The sequence below is a fragment of the Castor canadensis genome, chromosome 6 (genome assembly GCF_047511655.1).
Source record: "Castor canadensis chromosome 6, mCasCan1.hap1v2, whole genome shotgun sequence".
Classification (NCBI taxonomy): domain Eukaryota; kingdom Metazoa; phylum Chordata; class Mammalia; order Rodentia; family Castoridae; genus Castor; species Castor canadensis.
The window spans coordinates 90402101-90423566 of NC_133391.1; positions in this window are offsets into that span (position 1 = coordinate 90402101).

Here is a 21466-nt window from a genome sequence, read left to right on the forward strand (position 1 = left end):
AAGGCCAAAGGCCACCTGTTTTCTCTCATATGTATAATATAGACCTAATACAGATACAGAAATATGAAATACTGCTCACACTAAGAGGAGGGAACATATGAGAGAGGGAGGGTCAAAGAAGGAAATTAAGAAGTTGAATATAGTTGATGTACTCTATATAAGAATGAATATAGAATTTTTAAACCTGTTGAAAATACCATAAGAAGGGGACTAATGTAGAAAGAAGAAAAATAGAGGAGATTAACCCATTTGGGATATAATACAAATATGCACAGAAATGTCACAAGGAAACTCCTTATGTAGCTATCTTAAACAAACAAAAATGTCGGGTTTTTTTTTTTCTTTTACAAAATCAGAAAAGAGGAGGGCAGAACAGGTCACGTCTGCATGGGTTGGTACCAGTGGGAGGGAGGAGAAGGTGGGGAAAGGGTGTGGGAGGTTGAATGTAGTGCAAATACTGTATACACATGTATGTAAATGGAAAAATGAGACCTGTTTAAGCAATTCCAAGAATTGGGGAGGAGAGCATAAAGAATAATGGTGAAGGGGGTGAATTTAAGTATGATATTTTTGATATGTTGTAGGAACTCTTGTAAATGCCACAATGTACCCCAATCCAGCACAACAATAAAAAATAAAATAAGATGAAGCAACCACTGCAAAGAAAAAAAGGAATGCATGTTAAAATTTTAGGGAAAAAAATCCCTTAAAGATTATAGATTACATTATAGGAAACCAAAAAGACAATAATGAAAAATTATTAATCTAATAAAGTACAAATAAGAAAAAGCAAAGTAAGAATAGGATAACTAAAAAAGCACAATTTTTCAAGTAAGGCAGTAATCAAAATAAAATAGTCATTTAAACTGAGACTATTAAATAGCTTATTAAAAGTCAACCTATACATGGTAACAAGAAAAACACTTAACTTTAACATATCCTCCTCCCAAATAGAAGCTTAAGTAATATAAAAAGATACTTTAGGAAAAGATTTTCTAAATGTGTGATTATAATTTTTGTTGCTGTGGTCTTGATTTGTTTGAGACAGGGTCTCAATATGTAGCCCAGGCTAGCCTTGAACTCATGATCCATCTACCTCAGCCTTCTGAATGATAGGATTATAAGTATGTAGCACCACACCATCTTGGGGTTACATTTTTAATGTCAGAAAAAAAGAGCTTTGAGGTTTTTTTTTTTTTGAAAATGTATTACCAGTGAAAAGGAGAGCCATTATAATGATAAAAAGGAATCTCTAAGAATATAACAATCAAGAGCCTGTAAGCTCCAAGCAACATAGCTTGAAAATAGATAAAAATACAAGGAAAATTTTTATAAGAGAAATGAAAAATACATATTCATAATAAGAGAATGTTATACAACTTTCAAGAAATGAGAAATCAAATGAACAAAACATTTTGAAGACATAAAATAGTTAAATATCAATATTAACCATATTAATATGTATAAAATATATACCATATAATTTATAATCATTATATTATGTCTAGTACTATTAGAAAACATTAGCTTAGCTAAACACTCAACATTTATAAAAATCGGTCAAATTAAATGCAATTAAGCAAAGCTCAACATACACAATAGCTCTGACCTAACAGATGCCATTCTCCAACTACAATGCAGTCAAATTAAAAGTCAGCAACAAAATATCCCCAAGTCCCATTCATTTACAAATCTTAAAATGTGAGTGTTAAATAATCTGTGGCTCAACAATTAAATTATAATGGAAATTTAAAAACATAAAATTGAACAGCATCTTTTAAAAATATCAGAATGGATGGAATAAAGCTGATGTCACATTTGATAGGGATTCACACCTTAATTCATATATTGAGGAAAATTGAAATCAGTTAATCATTCAGCTGAAGCAGTCCATGTAAAATTTAAAAACTAAGCCCAAATAAATCAAAAGCAAGTAATGGGAATAAAGGGTAAATGGGTGGGATAGAGTGGATATTGTAAACAGTGTGGCAATATAGCCTGTCTAAGAAAATGACATTTGAATTGAAAAATATTCAAAAAATAAACATTTGAGGTTTATTTGAGGTTAATTTTTAAAAATTAACAGTATGTACATTTTGCTTTCTACTCTGCCATGGAAGGAGACAGGAAATTTGCTTACTAATCTGCAGTTAACAACAGGTGTATATATGGAGTGGAAAAATCACGCATCTCTTGGCTCATACATCCTCCCTAAGGGATAAGTTCATAGATGCTGCAAGTGTTGTGAAAACTGATCCCTTGGGGAAGGGTGATGACAGAGTGTGTGAAGGAGCTCATTCTCCTGAAAGTTGGAGAGGCTCTCAGTTCTGTCACCTAGTTGCCCATGAGAATCAGCATCTGCGCTTTGTTTCCCAGCCCACACACATTGCGCCTCTGAGGAGAAAAGGTTCACTTGCTCTCCTTTCAACTGCCCCTCCCTGTTGGCAACCACACAGGGCCGCTCAGAGGCTTGTGCTCCCAGTCCTATGGCTGCCTTTGCTTATCTCCTCTGCCCTGCATACATCGCTGATAACTATCCACTATTAACTTATTACTTACTTTCTCCCAAGAGCTGATTGGCCCGTCACAGTCATAGCACTGTCGCCCACACTAGTGATCCGTCATCACACAGACTTTCACTCCCTACTACTGTGTAGTTCCATTAATTGAATCCACCTTTCCAGGCTGCCATCCTTCAGAAAATCCATACAGATTCTCCCTATCACATCATTTCTACTTCTCTAGATAGCACTTGTCATCTGGTCATTTTCTTACTTGTTTACTTGATTTTGTGCATCCTTTACCCTGTGAGAATATAATCTTCATATAAGCAGCATCCTTCTGTATCTTATTCACTATAATATGCTCACATCCCAGTAGTGCCTAGCCCATTGTGGGAATTTAAATATTTTTAAAAGATGAATAAGTTTCTCCATAAAGGCCCAGTGAAATCTCTCCATACAATGGCAAGAGGGAAGATCATTAGCACTAATGCCCATACTTTAGTATAATTCTGCCATTTTAGAGTTGGCAAGTGACTGTATAGAAAATGTTTCCAGCTCTCTTATGTCCGTCTTTCTCTGCCACATGAGAATTCTGCTCCTGCTATGCTGGCCCCATGCCCAGATGTGACGGACTAATGCTACATCAATTTTAGCTGGGGCAAGATGCCAACCAAGGACCATTTGGGAAGAATTTCCCACAGTAGGCAGAAAGTGACACCTCATATGCAAACTTGAGCTACTCTCAGCAGCAAGTGATGCTAAACAGGCTCCATTTGAGACCACCTGGGCATTCTGGAACATGACATTCACAGCCAAAACTGTTTTTTGCTCAAATCCCAACCCAGGCAAACCTAGGAAATCCACTCACACAGCAAGAAACTCTTTGGATCTTGTTAAAAGTGTACCATTTGCAGTCCCTAATTATTCTCTACCTCCTTGAAGGATTTTCTCTTTGACATTTGATTATTTCAAAGTTAACTGAAAGTTCAACAATCAGCAACACTTGTCATTTTATTCACATTATGTTTGCCTTTTCAACAAAGGTGGATAGTCAGCCAAAAAAATCAATAAAATGGCAATTGAGAAAAGATAGCCATAGAATGGAAATGTTATCTTAATCAACCAATAAATCCTCCTCCTAATATTCAAACTATGACAGAAAACTAATTATAATACTTAATGGAAATTTTTAGAAGTTGCTAAAGGCTGAATTTGAAAACTGCCAGAATTCCAACCAATTCAGCTTTTATGGATCGCCATAAAGGTCAGTCATACTAAGGTCTAGTAGGCTGCCCTGATGGGCTTTCATTTTACTTCTAGAAAGAATAATCTTGTCTTGTTCTTCTAAGACTAAATAGCTCTGCTTTTTTTTTTTTAATGGTAGTACTGGGATTTGAACTTAAGGTCTTGAGCTTGTAAGGCAGGTGTTTTACCTCTTGTCTGGGCTCTTTTTGCTTTAGTTACTTTTTGAATAAGGTCCAGTGTTTATGCCTTGTCTGGGCCTGGCCCATGATCACCCCATGTACACTTCCTACATAGCTGGATGACAGCAAACACCACCACAGCCAACTGTTACTGGTGGAAATGGGGGTCTTATGAACTTTTGTTCAGGCTGGCCTCAAACTGTGATCCTCCCGATCATTTATTTTTACAGAAGCTTTTATTGACCCTTGCTAATTTTTATGAACTCATTTGTTTCCTCAGTAAAATATAGGCTCCTTAAAAATGGCCCAAACAATGTATGTACATATGAATTATTGAATAAAGAAAAAAAAGATAATGATCATATCTTGCTTTCCCATTGTCCCTAGTACATTATCTGGAAGAGAATGTTTGCTAAATGAAGACATATGGCTAAATAGGGAGGTGAATATAAATGAATGCACAAAAGCAGTGGGGAATGAGCCAGAGTAAGCATGATAGCAGAGTAAGAGGAAAAACCACCCTGTTTTTCCTTCTATTCACAGATTACTCAACACAACACTCTGATACCAAATGTTTAGGAGTATTTCCCCATAAACCAACCAAGCATTCTCCAGTGGTAACAGAGTCAGATCACACAGGGTAAAGTCTGTCTCTTAAGACTGCCCCCACTCCAGATGTAAGTTGCCGTTCTCTGGCTGTGACCTTATACTTCTTATGAACTGGTTATAAATTGGGGATTCCAAGGACCCCTTCCTAGGTTGGATTAATTTGCTAGAGTAGCTCACAGGACTCAGGGAAACACTTTACTTATACCTACTTATATATTAACAAAAGATATAACAAAGAATACAGATGTACAGCCAAATGAAGAAATTTATAGAGCAAAGTGTGGAAGGGTCCTGAGCAGAGTAGCTTCTGTCCCTAATGACTTGGGGTGCTTTACCTTCCTAGCACATGGGTTTGTTTAGCAACTTAAAAATTCCTCAAATCCCATAATTTATAGGCATGACCAATTATTAATTTTATTTCCTGCCCCTCTCCCCTCTCTGAAGAATGGGGGTGCAGCTGAAAGCGCCAAGTTTATAACCATGACTTGGTCTTTCTGTTAATAAGCAACGTCCAGAAGCCCACCAAGAACTGCCTCATAAAAAAAAAAAAAAAGATGCTACTATAGGAAATAAGGAAGAGCTTAGGAGCTTTGTGTTGGGGATTGGGGCAGAGACCAAATATTAAAACAGAAGAATTAAGTAGCACCACTATTGCTCAGGAAATTAGGAAATTGCAAGAGTGTTGGGAGCTCTGTACCAGGGACTAAGACCACAGAAAAAAGAGTATATATATTTCATATATATGCTCATTTTATATATATATATATATGAAATGTATATATATAAGCTACTATATTATAGATAATGCTCATTATATATAATATATATTATATAATAAATGTATATAATATGATATATTTTAATAATAATTTTATTATAATTTAAATAATTATAACTTATTTTTAATAAATTATATTTACTTAAGAGTAATAATTATAATTAAATTTATTATAATAATATTTATTATATTTTTATATAAAATTTCACAGACAGATACATCTGGTACTTTGGATCCCAGTCCACCCTTGATTTTAGGACAGCTCTAGTGGAATAATACATGAAAGCTCAGACTAAACCTTCTCACCAGGTCCCACTTAAACATAATCTGCATGTCTTTCTGCTTTCTTTTCAGGACCTTTTCTGACATTGCAGGAACCCATTCAGGCTAGGCTTGATAAAGGAATATAGAGGAGTTCAGATCCTCAAGGAAATCCTCAGCTGATGAGGGGTCAAGAGTCAGTGGACAAATGCCCTAGATTTCAGCCCCTTAGGCAGGTAAGTCTCAAAAGCATGCTGTACATGTCTCATCCAGTCTAAGCAGCCATGTCCCTGTTGATTACAGCAATGTCCTTCATACCACAGTCACATGCCTGCTTTCACTCCTCACACTCCTGCATGTCTGCTTCCTGGGAAGCTGCCTGCACTCAAGTTCTTGTCCCAAATAAGCTGCCTGCACTCAAGTTCTTGTCTCAGGCTTTACTTTCATGGAAACCCAAAGTATCATAGTGAATTTAATGTGAAACTCTCAACTTAAGAAAAAATGTCCAGAGACCTAAATTATCTAAGATACAAGAGTCACAGAAGACATATATGAGAATAAATTGTACCACATATTGCCCACCATTGAACAAAATAATGAAAGGAAAAGCACTGAACATAATACTTGGTTTCAGCAAATGCTTGCTATCTTTTCCTTCCTTCCTTCCTGGTTACTTTCCCTCTGTTGTGTACTACTTCCTGCACTGCAAGCAGTGTGGGAACCCAAAGACATCATCCACTAAGCTACTGCTCAAAAAACCCACAAATAACCCTCCTTTCTGTTTACTAAGGCATTTTAATAAATGCCCAACTGTATTACGTAGGAATGAGCCATTGTTTTCTTGACACCAGAAAAGGAAAGTGAAGATTCAAATTGAAAGCCAGAGTTTGGGTAAGGTTTATAAATGTATAGTCAGTGTTCTCCAGGGAGGGAGAACTAATAGGATAAGCGAGAGCTAGCAATAGATAGATGATAAATAGATTAGATAGATGGATAGATAGATAGATAGATGATAGATAATATAAAGATACATAGAGACATAGAAACATACACATAAAATATATGAGAGGAGCTTTATTAGGGGAATTGGAACACAAGATTATAGATGATAAGAAGTCTCATAATAGGCTTTCTGCAAGCTGAAGACCCAGGAAGGCCAGAAGCATGGATCAGTTCAAATCTGAAAAACCTCATAACCAGGGAATCCAATGGTGTAACTTTGAGTCAGAGGCCAAAGGCCTGAGAATCTGAGACATTTCCGGAGCTAGTCCCAGAGTGGAAGGTTGGAGAGCCTTGTGTTCTGATGTTCAGCTCAGTAGAAGAAAGGTGTCACAGTTTTAGGAGAAAGAGACAGACAGACAGACAGAGAGAAGGAGGGAGAAGGGGAGAAGGGAAGGGAGAGAAGAATGAAGGAAGGGAGAAGGGGAGAGAGAGAGAGAGATTGAGAATATGTCTTTCCTTTGCCTTTTTATTCTACTTTATCCCCGGCTGATGGGATGCTACATTCACCCACCTCCATATTGAGGACAGATTTTCCCCTAATAAGTCCACCAACTCACATGGTTCACATGTCAGTCCCCTAAGGAAACACCCTCACAGCTATACCCAAAAGTAATGCCTTAATAACTTTCTAAGTATCCCTTAATCCAGTCAATTAACCATCACAGTAATATAGGGTATTTCTTGTACTCTTATATAGGGCAGATGGAGGAGCACTGAGGGCCAAATGGGCTTTCAAAAATGAGAAGTAGAAGAGCAGAGGAGAGGAACGATTTACTTTGTCCTGTCACCCAGGAACACAGTGGTACTACAGAACACACTGGCCTCTGTTCTGGCCTGGGAAACTCCTTACTGATGATATTAGGCTTATCAGAAAAGCTTCTCTGTGTGTCAGAGCTCAGCCTTTCCTTCTTACCCAATACGCATACTTCCTTAAGCTGGAGAAGGCAGTAAGAATTATTCAGTTCATAGGACTTTGCGAAAGTGACTGAGTGCATTGTGAAGTATCAATGCAGACAAGAGAGAAACATGAATATTAAGCTGTGTATAATATTCCATGTCATTTCCCAATGCTGTTTCAGCTGTGTCTACATTAGACACAGCGTTCGGTCTTAGAGGTAATCAAATAATTATATTTACTTTATAACCCTCCTACATTCAAAAGCAACTTGAACTGGCTATAATGTAGGAGGCCTGTATACAATCTAATCCAGGTTTAAAGCACAAAAGCCACATAGTAGGAAGACACAAGCTGTGAGGACCTATCAAAACTGAATAAAAAGTTAAGCTAATAATTTCCTAGAAACCAAGGGGGAAAAGAGACAGGATGAGTTATATGACTTTTATTATCAAATTTTAAAATTCTTAACAGTAATCTGAAACGAAAAGCAGTTTTATGTTCTGAACCACACTATGAAATTTGTCTTCAAATTTTTGTATAAGCCAGGTATAGTATCACATGCCTGTAGTTGCAACTACTCTGGGAGGCTGAGACAGGAGGACTGCTTATGCCCAAGAGTTGGGAGCAACCTAGGCAACCCAGCAAAACTCCTTCTCAAAAACAAAACATAAGAAAAAATCTTTTACAGGTATGCATTGCAGTGGTCCCATAAGATTATAATGGCACTGGAAAGTTCCCATTGCCTAGTAACATAGTAGCCATTTTAATGAAGCAAAGCACATTACTTACCAGTTTGTGGTGATGCTTCTGTAAACAGACTGTGCTGTCAGCCACATAAAAATGTACAACTATGTACAATGCATTATACTCAATAATTAATGACTATGTTGTTAGTTTATGTATTTAACATACTATGCCTTTTATTGTTTTAAAATTTAAAAACTTTTGGAGGTGTGAGAATCAAATCAAGGGCCTTGCACACACTGAGCAAGCACTCTACCACTGAGCTACATACTTAGTCCCTATTTTAGTGGATACTCCTATTAACTACAAAAAGAAGTTCACTGTAAAACTCTCTCCCTTCTTACTCTAGCGTTAACCTTGTCTATCACATGACATCAAAAGATCACGTCAAATGATTGAACTATGCCATCTAGGTTTGTGTAAGTACTCCATGGTGTTCACATAGTGATGAAGACACTTAACAACATTGTTCTTAGAATGTATCCCCACCATTAAGTAAAGCATGACTGAATTTCCTATAGAAGTGCCCTTCATGTAACCTTTTGATACCAACTTTATTTTTCCCCATTTTTATTAGTATATATTCATTATACAGAGGGGATTTGTTGTAACAATTCCAAATATCCTTACATTGTTACATCTTTCCTTTCATATCTTCCTCCCCCCATTTCCAAAAAGCTTAAATCACCAGGTGCTAGTGGCTCACACCTGTAATCCCAGCTACTTGGGAGGCTGAGATCAGGAGGATTCCAGTTTCAGGCAGCCCAGACAAAATCACTTGTGAGACTCTCAACAGAAAAAACTGGTCATGGTGGTGCACCTGTCACCCCAGCAACAGCAAGAAGCATAAAACAGGAGGATTTCCATCCAGGCTGGCCTGGGATAAAAGCAAGACCCTGTCTCCAAAATAACCAGGGCAAAGAGGGCTAGAGATGTAACTCAAGAGGTAGCACACCTGCCTAGTAAGCACAAGGCCCTGAGTTCAAACCCCAGTACCACCAAAAACAGGTTTAAATCACAAGTTCCACTATTGTTCCACAAAGACATTCCTAAGTGACATTGGTGATAATTTGAAGAAAAATTCAATTTTTCTTGCTTTTAAAATGAAAACGAGTATAATCTCAATTAGTACAATTTACAGATTACCCTTTTTTTCAAGATAATAAAACTAATCAGATGAGTAATGCGCGTGAATCACTCCAGTATAAATTCCTTTTGTAAATAACTCCTTCCACTCCATGTGATACTGATGAGATTATAAATAGATTATAAACTTCCAGTGCATACTGGTGGGCATCTAAACCAAACTAATGAGGCTCAAACTCTCAAGAATTTGAATTTTGAAGAAAAACATACAGTGCTAAAGGAAGTCATGGCTGAATCTTGGGATAGCCATGTCATCTCTCTTTTTATCCTCTCCCCTACCCTGTCCCTCTCCTTCCCTCCTTTCCATGTGGATTCTGACTTAGAAAAAAAAAAAACAGTGTTGTTTGTAGGACTTTTCAAACCCCAACAAAAAGAAGTGGCTAAATGGCTATTTTTTTAATCTACAAGGATTTGGAGATGACCTGAAAACTTCAGAAATGAATAATGGTAGATTGAGTACTGCACTATGTTCACCTACTTATCCTAAATTCAATAGTTAGGTATCTGGGCAAGAAAAAACAGAACAAGTAGAGAATAAGCTCCAAGTTTAATTGCTTATTTTTTGTCTATGAGGACATTATGTTCCTATTTCATTTTTCCTCTGTTCTCAACTGATCATGAGTATAAGAACTCAGACTTGAGAGACTGTGTTCTCAGAATCCTGACAATAGTTTCAACATGTCTCACTTTTCCATTTACATACATTTCCATCTACATATACTGTATTTGCACTACATTCACCCCCCCTACACCTTCTCCCCACATCCACCCCCCACTGGTATCAAGCCCCCAGATGAGACCTTTCTGTACTTCAGTCTTGCTGTCTAGATCTTCCCCTTTTACAAAGATAACTAACCATTTAATTAATATTGTTGGTTGACTAAATGAATAAAATAAAGAGCCACATTAAAGTCCGTGCTCTTAGTCATTCTTTCCCATACAAAGCTTAGTTGCTTAGTCCACAAAATTAAATGTAGATGTAGTTCCCAGGACAGTCATGTATGCATTAACCTTATAAATGTGCATGTACTAAATTAGTATTGACACTGCAATTTCTCCCAGAGTCCATGACTCTGGATAAAGTTTCATGACTTTATCCAAAGATGTGAGACATCTTAGGGTTTTATGTGCTATGTATAATGCGTGAAGAAGTTTGGGGGGGACAGAGTGGAATGATGTCAAATCAGAGAGGTATTCCACTTAAATGCAAACTCTACCCTTGGTCTCTGGTGAACACTGCTTCCCCTTTGAAATGCCAACAGTGCCTCTCATAAATTTTTTTTTTTAAAAAAACTAATTTTACCATATCTTCAACACAAGGTTAGAGAATCCTTTGGCTTATTCAAGCATCCAAACTTAAAGTGAGCAAACATCACAGATCCTGCAAACATATTTTGTCTCAGGAAAACAATCATAGCACATGCATAACTCTGATATCACATTTGCAATTCTTAGCTACTTTTTCAAACACCTTGTTTCTGCAAAACGAAAAGCATTACAAGTCTAGGAATTAGTGGTGAGTGAAATTGGCAACATTTGAAAACTTCACATGTCTGATCTAAACACTGTATTTTAAACAAATTTGGCTTAAAACAAGAACACTAAATATATCTTGAACAGAACTGATCTACAGCAGTGGCAAAAATAAATTGAATTCCAACTCCACCTCTGTCTCCATCAACCCACTCAAACCCCCACCCCCCTGTAAGCACACCAGTTAAGTAAAAATATTAGGCTTGCAGTGACAAGCCCCATATTTTCATTAGCATCAAAGTCTCCCAGATAAGCATGCAATCTGGGTTAAGAAAAGAGTTCTTGCTATGCAAACATAATTTCAAAACTCACCCTAGGGCATCTTCCCAACCAGATTACTATCTTAGCCTGCTTATTTAGACACACTAGGTATACTACCATGCATCTTTTAATTTTCTAAGTACCATGTATAACAAATATAAATATATGCAGTAACCATAGCAATAAATATAATAGAGCATAATATAATAATAGCTAAAATTAAATATAACAGCCATATAAATAAATATCTCAGGAATGATATATTTTGTGGTATTATTTTTAGAATTTTACTTCCCATATTATATGACATTGTCCAAGAAACTATTTGAACTTTTTCAGAACAATTATTTTAATTAAAATATGGAAATAATTGTATTGTCAAAGTTAGTGATTCAACACAAACAGATTCAATGTAGGATTCAAACCAGTTTTGTCAAGTGAACTTTCTATTCAATAAAAATATGTTCTTATCTATTCCAGAAAACATACTCTGACACCTAAACTCTGACACCTAAAGATGAAACTTTACTTCTATATCTCTGTTTACAAATAAGGAGCCTGAGGTTCAGAGCTATTTCACAGTTTGCTTAGGGTCACAATGACAAAAGAATGGGTTAAAAGAACAAGAGAAGTTGTCTCTGTTTTTATCTCCCTCTCTCTCTCTCTCTTTCTGTGTGTCCCTCTCTCTCTACCCTACTTCCCTCTGTCCCTTCCTTAATTTTCTCACCATCCTTTCTCTCCCTCACAGAATTCAAGGACAATCCTAGGATGCTCTGACTAGAATGTGGCATGCCTCATTACAAAATGCTTGGGGAGTAGACTAGAAAACTTCCTTTGAAACCAGGAGCTAGAGGTTATTACAACTAGAGAGAAGTAAAAACAATGTACAAATGGTGAAGAACAAGATCAAGGGGTAAAATAGACATTCAGAATTTATATCACTATATCCTTTGTAAAGTATAATGTACCATTTGGCCAAGAACAGGCATAGAGAACAATATGTAAAGTAAAGCTAACATTAAGAAACCATGTCTTTCATGGATTGGCAGAATCAACATAGCAAAAATGGCTATACTACCAAAAGCAATCTACATGTTCAAAACAATTCCCATCAAAATTCTAATGACATTAATCACAGAGATTGAAAAATAAACCCTAAAGTTCATTTGGAAGCACAAAAGACTGCAAATAGCCAAGGCAAAACTGAGCAAAAAGAGCAATGTTGAAAGTATCACAATACCTGACTGCAAACTACACTACAGGACCATAGCAATAAAAACAGCATGTAGTACAAAAACAGATATGAAGACCAGTGGAACAGAATGGAAGACCCAGATATGAATCCACACAGCTATGCCCACCTAATTTTTGACAAAGTCACCAAAAACATACAATGGAGAAAAGACAGCCTCTTCAACAAATGTTCCTGGGAAAACTGTATATCTGCCTGCAGAAAACTGAAACTAGATCCATGTCTTTCACCCTGTACAAGTATCAACTCATAATGGATTAAGGACTTTAATGTAAGACCTGAAACCTTGAAGCTAGTACAGGAAAGAACAGGGAATACACTGGAAACAAACAAGCTGAATTGGCTCATCTACTAAAAGAAAGGATGAACAAATGGGACTACATGAAATTAAAAAGCTTCTGCACAACAAAAGAAATGGTCTCTAAATTGAAGAAGACACCTACAGAATAGGACAAAAATCTTTGCCAGCTATACATCAGACAAAGGACTGATAACCAGAATATACAGGGAGCTCAAAAAACTAAACTCCCCCAAAAATCAATGACCCAATGAAGAAATGGGTAAATGAATTGAACAAAGCCTTTTCAGAAGTACAAAAGGCTAAAAAACAAATGAAGAAATGCTCAACATCCCTGGCCATAAAAGAAATGCAAATCAAAACCTCACTAATTTTCTACCTCACTCCTGTTAGAATGCTAGCATCAAGAACACCAACAACAACAAATGTTGGTGAGAATGCAGGGGAAAAGGAAACTTCATACACTGCTAGTGGGAATATAAGCTAGTACAACCATTATGGAAAACAGTATGGAGGCCTCTCAAAAAACTAAAAGTAGATCTGTCATATGATCTAGCAGTATCACTCCTAGGGATATACCTAAAGAAATATAAGTCAGGTTGCAAAAAAGGAACCTGCACACCCATATCTATTGCAGCACTAGTCACAATAACTAAGCTATGGAAACAGCCAAGATGCCCAACTACTGACAAATGGATTAAGAAAATGTGGTATTTATATCAATGTAATTTTACTCAGCCACAAAGAAGAATGAAATTTTGTCATTCACAGGTAAATGGATGTAACTAGAGAACATCATCTTAAGTGACATTAGCCAGGCTCATAAGGCCAAAAATCACACATTCTTTCTCAGATGTGGAAGGTAGACATAATACAAATACAGCAATATTATGAAATACTGGTCACACTGAGGGGAGATCACACACAGGAGGGGAAGGGTAAAAGAAGGAAACTAAGAAGTTGAATGTGGTTCAACATTAATACAACAATAAGTTGTATATACGCTCTATACAAGAATGAATATAGAATTCTTATACACCAGCTGGCACGAGCATAAGAAAGGGACTAAGGTAGATGAAGAAAAGTAGAGGAGATAAACCAATTGGGGTTACAATACATATATACATGGAAATATCAGAAGGAAACACCCTGTATACTTACCTTTATCTCAAACATATAAAAATGTCATTTTTTTTCTTTTCTTCTTTTTTCTTCTACAAAATCAGAGAACAGGAGGTGGAAAAAGTTGGGGGTGGGGGGTGATACCAATGGGAGGAAAGAGGTGGCAGGGAAAAGGGGTAGGAGGGTGAACATGGTGCAAAAAATGTGTACACATGTATGTAAATGCGAAAGTGATACCTGTTAAAACTATTCTGGGAATTGGGGGAGGTGGGATTAAGAAGAATGGTGGAGGGAGTGAATTCAAGTATGATATAGTTAATATATTGTAAGAACCTTTGTAAACGCTACAGTGTACCCCCACCCAGCACAACAATAAAGGGAAAAAAACAGCCATGTCTTTGGTGGCTCATGCCTATAATCCAGCTACTTGGGAGGGTGAGACAGGAGGAACATGATTTAAGGCCAGCCCAGGCAAAAATTTTTGCAAGACCCCATCTCAATGGAAAAAAGTTAGACATGGATGCATTCCTGTCATCCTAGCAACAGCGGGAAACATAAAATAGGGGATCATGATCCAGGCCCACCTGGGAAAAAAGCAAGATCCTATTTCTAAAATAAGCAGAGAAAAAGTGGACTAGTGGAGTGGCTAAAGTAATAGAGTGCCTGTCTCCCAAGTGCACAGCCCTGAATTCAAACCCAGTTCTACCAAATAAAAATAAAGAAGCCATGTCTTGCCAAATGGTTGCTTACTTAGTTCTTTCTTGTTGGTGAGTTTCAAATAATCAGTTAGGGAAGGAGAAATGAAAGCAAACTTCTCTCTGGAATTTTCAAGAATGTATATTCAGCCTAATTCATAATACAGAGGCTAAAGTGATATTTGGTTTGAAAATAAAAATAAGCTTAGTTACTTTGATAATTATGTCAAGAAATACCTGCTCCTAGAGTCATAATCCAGGAAACAACTATGCTCAGTGGTCACCTCTCTTCAGGGTCAAAAGGAACATGAAGGGCACTGTGAGCTAGAGTCAGGAAGACTCCTAGGTCAGTTACCTTCTGTCCAAGGTCATTACCAACAGGGAGTGAAGGAATTGCACCAGGGAAGAGTGGTTTATATCCTGTGTCTGCTTGCTTTGTGAGTCACCCCACTTGACAATAACTAATTATCTGGATGGAAACCTGAAGAAATTAGGTGGCCTGAGGTCAAGATTACGTGAAACAAAGGTTTCTTTGGGGGATGGCGGAATGGAGGGTGGGTAAACTGAATTTCTCATTCCTCAAGGCTGCAACATTAAAAATAAAGAAGGAGCAACACACACACACACACACACACACACACACACACACGAAATCCAGATCAAAAGCACAGTCCTAGAATTGTTGTAAAGAAGCTGGATCTGAGGTTAATGCTGCTCATCCTCTTCAGCCTGCCAGGATCTTTGCACCCAGGAGTTTAATTTTAGCTCTGTATTAATCAAACATTACAATTACACACAGACATGGCCACAGACACAGTGTGCTGCTGTCAGGAACAGCACTCTGGAACTTATTCAGGTCACCTCAGACCCTATGGGATATGATGTTGTTTACTCTCCAGGTACTTACACTTGATTTTCAATAGAGATGGCTGCCCAGAATCAAGCCCCTGCTAAAATGGCCACTTTTTGCCCAGGCTTTTTAGAAGGAAGAGAATACAGATTTCTGTGTCAGATATCATGCAGAGACAAAGTCAAATTTTTCTGATACTACATCTTAGGTAAGTGTGGCTTGGTGTGCTTGGAGAACCACATATGTGGCAATGCTTTGCAAAGGCAATCCAATTCAGGAATGTGGTGTTTTAGGTTGTTCAGGAAAGGGATTTTGAAGGCTTTTCTTGTCATGGCTGCAATTTTGGTGATTATAAGATGGGAGAACAAAGGCTCAACAGAAATATCTCTGCATTTCCCTCAAGCCCAGCTGCCTGCCCTTGACATCTTGAAACTGGCACTTCAATGAGCTCTCAACCTCTGAGAGCAATGCATGAAATGTAAGACCAGAAGCATCTATTTATTAAGCTTTGTCACTAAGTTAATCTTTCCCTCTGGCCAGCTGTGAAGTAGAGTTAATGAGAATGAAGCAGAAGCTGAGCTGGGACATACTTAGCCGCAGGCCGCACCTTAAGTTCTCATTGCCTGGAAAAAGAATCAGGACAGCTCCCTCCTGCCATCAAAACAGCATGCAGCAGTCCTACCCCAGCAAAGGATTTGGGCAACTTTTACTCCCTCTGGCCCCACCTCTTTGTCTACTACATACTGAAAGCCTCCCAGTGTGATTGCTCCAGCACAATTTTTGCCTTGCAGGACTGAGGCCTCCTCCCAACAGTTGGACTTTTTCATTTGTAAATCAATTTCATTTATTGAGCCCCTCCCTCCCTCCGTGCCATGTGCTGAAGCTACAGCAATAAACAAAGCAAAGTCCCTTCTCTCAGAGACACCACCCCGCCCCAGTTCAAAAGAGTTAAACAGGCAAAGATTCAAGCAAATATACATAGGTTTCAGGTCTTGGTTAATACCATAATTGTGACTGTGGCATGGTAGAATAACAGCCCAGATAAGGTAGCCAGGGAAAGGTTCTCTGAAAAACATCAGTCCCTCTAATTCCTGCACAGCCTCAGGGTGGAGTGCTGAACATCCCCTTAAAGAACATGAAGGAGGAAAGGCATCCAAAGGGTTAAATAAATTCCAACTTTGAGTTTTATCTCCCCAGTATCTTAAGGTGAGGTATTTATTTTGGAGGACACAGCTGTGAAATGAATTCAACCTGTTTGGCCACAGACATCCCAGACAGGCCACAAGATACAATACAAAGAAACAAAGAGATCCAAATTCACAGCACCCCAATGGCTGTATCAGGCTGGACCTGTTATTAAACCTCTATGAGCCTAAATTTGCTCACTATGAAACAATGGGTCACTGTAAGGATTAAATTACGGAACCCATGAAAGTTGTCTGGCATGATTTTTGGCCCTCAGAAAGTGCTCAAGGAGTGTTAATCAGAGTCATATTAAATGTGTGGACCAGAAAGTTAACCTCTTTGCAGACTCTTTAAAACTTGATTCTCCTAATGAAATAGATACTATCGTTATCACTATTTTAAGGAGGTGAAAAATGACGGTAAGAGGACCTGAGAAAATTGCTCCATTTGTGAAGCCGGTGAGTGAGCTAGTACTCAATCCAAGTTTGGTTCCAAAGCCAAGCAGTTAACTTGCTTCCCTAACTCCAAGCCAAGTTCCACCTCAGGTGGAAACAGAAGCCATCCACTTTAATATGTCATTGCTGTCTCATGTTGCTTTGAGAGAGTTACAAAGAAAAAGAGACACCATTCCATTTTGAGCTTTTCTTACTGGTTTCTTCTCAACTCATGGCACAATCTGAAAGATGTATTAAGAAAAACATGGCTGGAGGGTGCATAGCTGGGGTGTGATTCCTATGACTCTGTGCAGTGAGTGGTTTATCACACACAAACACACTGTGACAGATTAGGTCGGGTGACAGAAATGGCCTGTGAGCAGGATTCCACTTTGTCACTTATCTCTGGAGAAAAGCTGTCTCCATAAAGAAGATGAAAACTTTGACAAATCAGCAAAGCACAGAATAGAAATTCAATGAGATTATTCATGAAAAAAAATCCTCCCAATATTATATATTCCACTGAGGATTTACAAGGAATTAGAATTTCTAAAGAACATTATATATAATGTTTATATGTAAATAAGTCAGTTACATATGAAGTAAAGGGAGAAATACCAAGAATTCACTATTTTAATAATAACACAAATGTGAAGTCAAAATTCTAGGAGACTTGGAGAATAGAAAAAAAATATTTGAGGAAGTGTTCTGAAAATTACGTTTTTCATGTATAGTCCACAAAAAAGATTAGAGCATATTATTTGCCTGCCACTGTTCTATGCAGTGAGGATACAGCAATAAATAAAACAAGAAATTATATAGCATCAAATTATAATAATAAATACATCTTGTAACTTAACTTCCTTTTAATGCAAATGTTGGATATTATGTTAATTTTTGTGCTCTTAGCTTTGGCAATTTGAATCCTATTAAAATGTAAGTATATGACAGTATGCACCTGTATTCAGTCACCTGTTAAGTAAACCTTATCCATTCATCATTTTCCTAAGAGTTCACTGTGATAGAAGGGAGTAACAGGAGCAAGTAAGGTGAAGGTAGTAGGAGTCTTCCAGGTGAGGTTACAGAGAAGGAGTAGGAAGGAAAATAGTGTTTTCTCAACTGAAGAAAACACTGGCAACAAAAAAGTAATTTCACTATTATCATTCTAAGTAAACCACCTGAAACTGCTTTCAAAAAAATTCACATAATGCATTTCAAAGTCACATAGAAACAATGTGTATAGTCTGAATTACTACTCCTTCCATTAGCATGGATAATCAAGAGTTTACTGTGTGTATTCAATCAAAGCCAGCCCCCCAAAGGAGTCCTAAAATATAGCAATTACATGGTTTCCTCCCACTCCTGCCCTGCATAATGGATCCTGAGGAGAAAGGGTGTTGAAATAGGCTGCAGCATAATTCTTAGTTTGTGGGTAAATCTCAAAAGGTGCAACAGTTCAAAATAGGTAAGAGAAAGGAGCAAGAGTGTGTCCTCCTCTGAAACACCAAGAATAGTTCATTTTTGGAGGAAAGAAGATGAGGCTAGAGGGACAAAAGGAAATCTGATTCATTATTCTTTACCTCTGAAAGAGGATTCCAAGGGATTGAGACCATAGGCCATTCCAAAACAGTACTTAGCCAAATCAGGCTTCTGAAGCTACCTAGTAATAAAAGATGAGAAATGAGAGAGAGGGGAAATAGAGTGAGAGACAGAGACAGAGACTCTGGTGATCGTTAGAGCTCTGTGGGAATGAATGGCACTATCTATTATTCTGGCATTTTCAGAAGTGGCCCTTCTCTTATCCTTGTTTCAAAAGAAGCCCCCTCTGTTCACCTTCTCATTAAAACAGACTCTCCAGAAGAAATGCTGAGACCACACAAAGCAGGACATTCATCACTAGGGCAACCCGTGCACTCAATGAAAGCTGCCTAGCACAAAAGTCTCGCTAAAGGCTTTGCAGGGAAGCTGGTTCTCTCTGCCTCTCTTGCCGTATTTCAGATTTCACACTAGATTCAGATGGGAAGCAAGTTTTCTATTTTGTTTGTTGCACTAGGAGTTCTTATGAAGAATGAAGTCATCTTTTAATCTAATGTCACTTTTTAAAGTGATTAATTCTTCAATGGCATTAAGCACCAAATTTTTATTAACCAATACACTATCATCAGCTACATTCCATCCAATTTTATGCCATCCAATTGCTGACAATTAAATCTACTGTGGTTAATTGTCTTCAGGATGGCCCAGATACTCAATATAAAGGACCATTCAGACATACTTCTCAACTTTACCCCTATATTCCCCTTCCCACTCCCCCCACTGTCTTCTACCATCTTCATTATCTAAGACCACACACACACACACACACACACACACATATACAACACACCTCCTTAGGGTCAGCAGCCTACCTAGAAATAGTTCAAATATAATGTGTGAAATGACACCAGGATCAGGCTACAGCACCATTCACACATAGTGGAATTTACTGCAAGTCATATTTTATTTTATAGATATAGCTAGATATTGATGTAGATATAGATTGATACATGCTTTGAGCCATTAAATTTCAAAAGAGAGAGAAAGGAAGGAAGGAAAGAAGGAAGAAAGGGGAGGGAGAGAGAGAAAGAGAGAAAGAGAAAGAAAGAAGAAAGAAAGAAAGAAAAAGAAAGATTGAAAATGAAATCTCCATTTATTGGAGTCAAGGGCAGAAGATGGTCTTACAACAACATTCTGTAGGTGTGTGTACCCCGGGGCCCCGGCTTCACCCCTGGGCATTCTTACAGGTCTTTTCCTTTCCTGCAGATGGAATAAAACCACTATATATGATTACAATAACAATATGATACCTCAGCTTTATTTTAATTTGGTGTTTACAAAGTTTTTACTCAGTCACTTTTTAGAGAAATACCATCTCTTGAGAAATCATCTTTAACATATTAGAACCTCAAGCAGAATTTGCTTGTGGACACCTGGGGCAATTTTCTCAGATATAGGACAGACTTCAGCTGAGTGTGAAATTGGATCTTTTTTTTTTTTTTACTATTTTTTTCTTTTTTGGCTTTTTCATCATTTCATGATGAGTAGGGTAAATTGGTTTTGTGCCTCTGTTTCATAAAATATTCTTTCATTTTGTTTAAAATCTATACAAAGCACCTAAAAAGAAACTCAGCTGGAATATTAGCTAACTCTTGCACATTTATGAAAAGAATTAGAGACAGTAGGAAAATAATCATAAAGAGTTAAAAATAACTGCTGTAGTTTGGATCATCAGTGTCTCTCAAAGGCTCATGTGTTAAAGGCTTGGCCTCCAGGGTGGCACTATTAGGAGGGGCTGTGGACCTTTAAAAAAGGGGGCCCATATGAGTTCATAGGTCATTTGGTGTATGCCCTTGAAGTGACCATAAAGAAAGCAGTTTGCTCTGCCATACCCTTTCCATCAATCTTATCCATTAGGGGCCCAAAGTAATGAATCTGCCTGTCTTAGCATGGAACCAACAAACTGTGAGCCAAAAAGGTCTTTTTAATTTTCAAGTTAATTATTTCAGATATTTTGTCATACTAATGCAAAGCTAACATAGTGATAAAAAACATGTCAAGTTCTATGTCAGTTACCAGGGAGTTCAAGATAAGACATAACTTCTCCTCTTGTGATCTTCATTGGAAAGAGAAGTTGAACATTTCAGAATAGGAAATACCTTATTGATATCCACCAAAATAATTTTCAAGAGTCTCAGGTCAAAGAGGACTTGAGATCAAATGCTTAAAAACTGCTAAGTTAGTTTGTGCTAAAAATGAGAGAAGAGAGTGGAAATAGAGAATAGGAGATTATAGATATTTGAAGAACATATGAATAAGTTCCTATGGGAAATGAGACGAACATGATGATGGTAGAGTCTTCAGGAAGCATCAGAAGTTCAGGTGAGTCAAGTTGAAGCCAATAAATTTATAGTAGACCAAATCACTTGGTTGAATAAGGAAATTTTTTATTGTGAAATATAACATACATGTAGAAATGTACATAAAATATAAATTTTTAGTAAAACAAATATTTCTAAAGTTTATCAATACCTTTACCTTCATCTTGAATAAAAAAGAATCATAGGATGCTTTCACTGAATCTACTCATTCCACTATGTTATTACCACCATGCATCCTAACAATGTTTTAACTCCAAGATACATTGTTATTATTTTATCTCATAAGTGTCATTTATTTTCATCTATATTAATCTCTTTTTGCTCTCCCTTCCTCCTTCATTTCAGGCTTTCCATCTGGGCTTCCTTTAATGATGATATGTTGCATACCCTATTTCCATTTGTCTGAAAAACCTTTCACTTTTACTTTAAAATAATTATTTCTCTGTGTACAGAATCCTAACTTAGCAATCATTTTCTTCCAAACATTTGAAGAGACCATCCCAATGACTTCCACCTTTCATGGCTGGTGTTGAAAAGTCAGGGACCAGCCTAA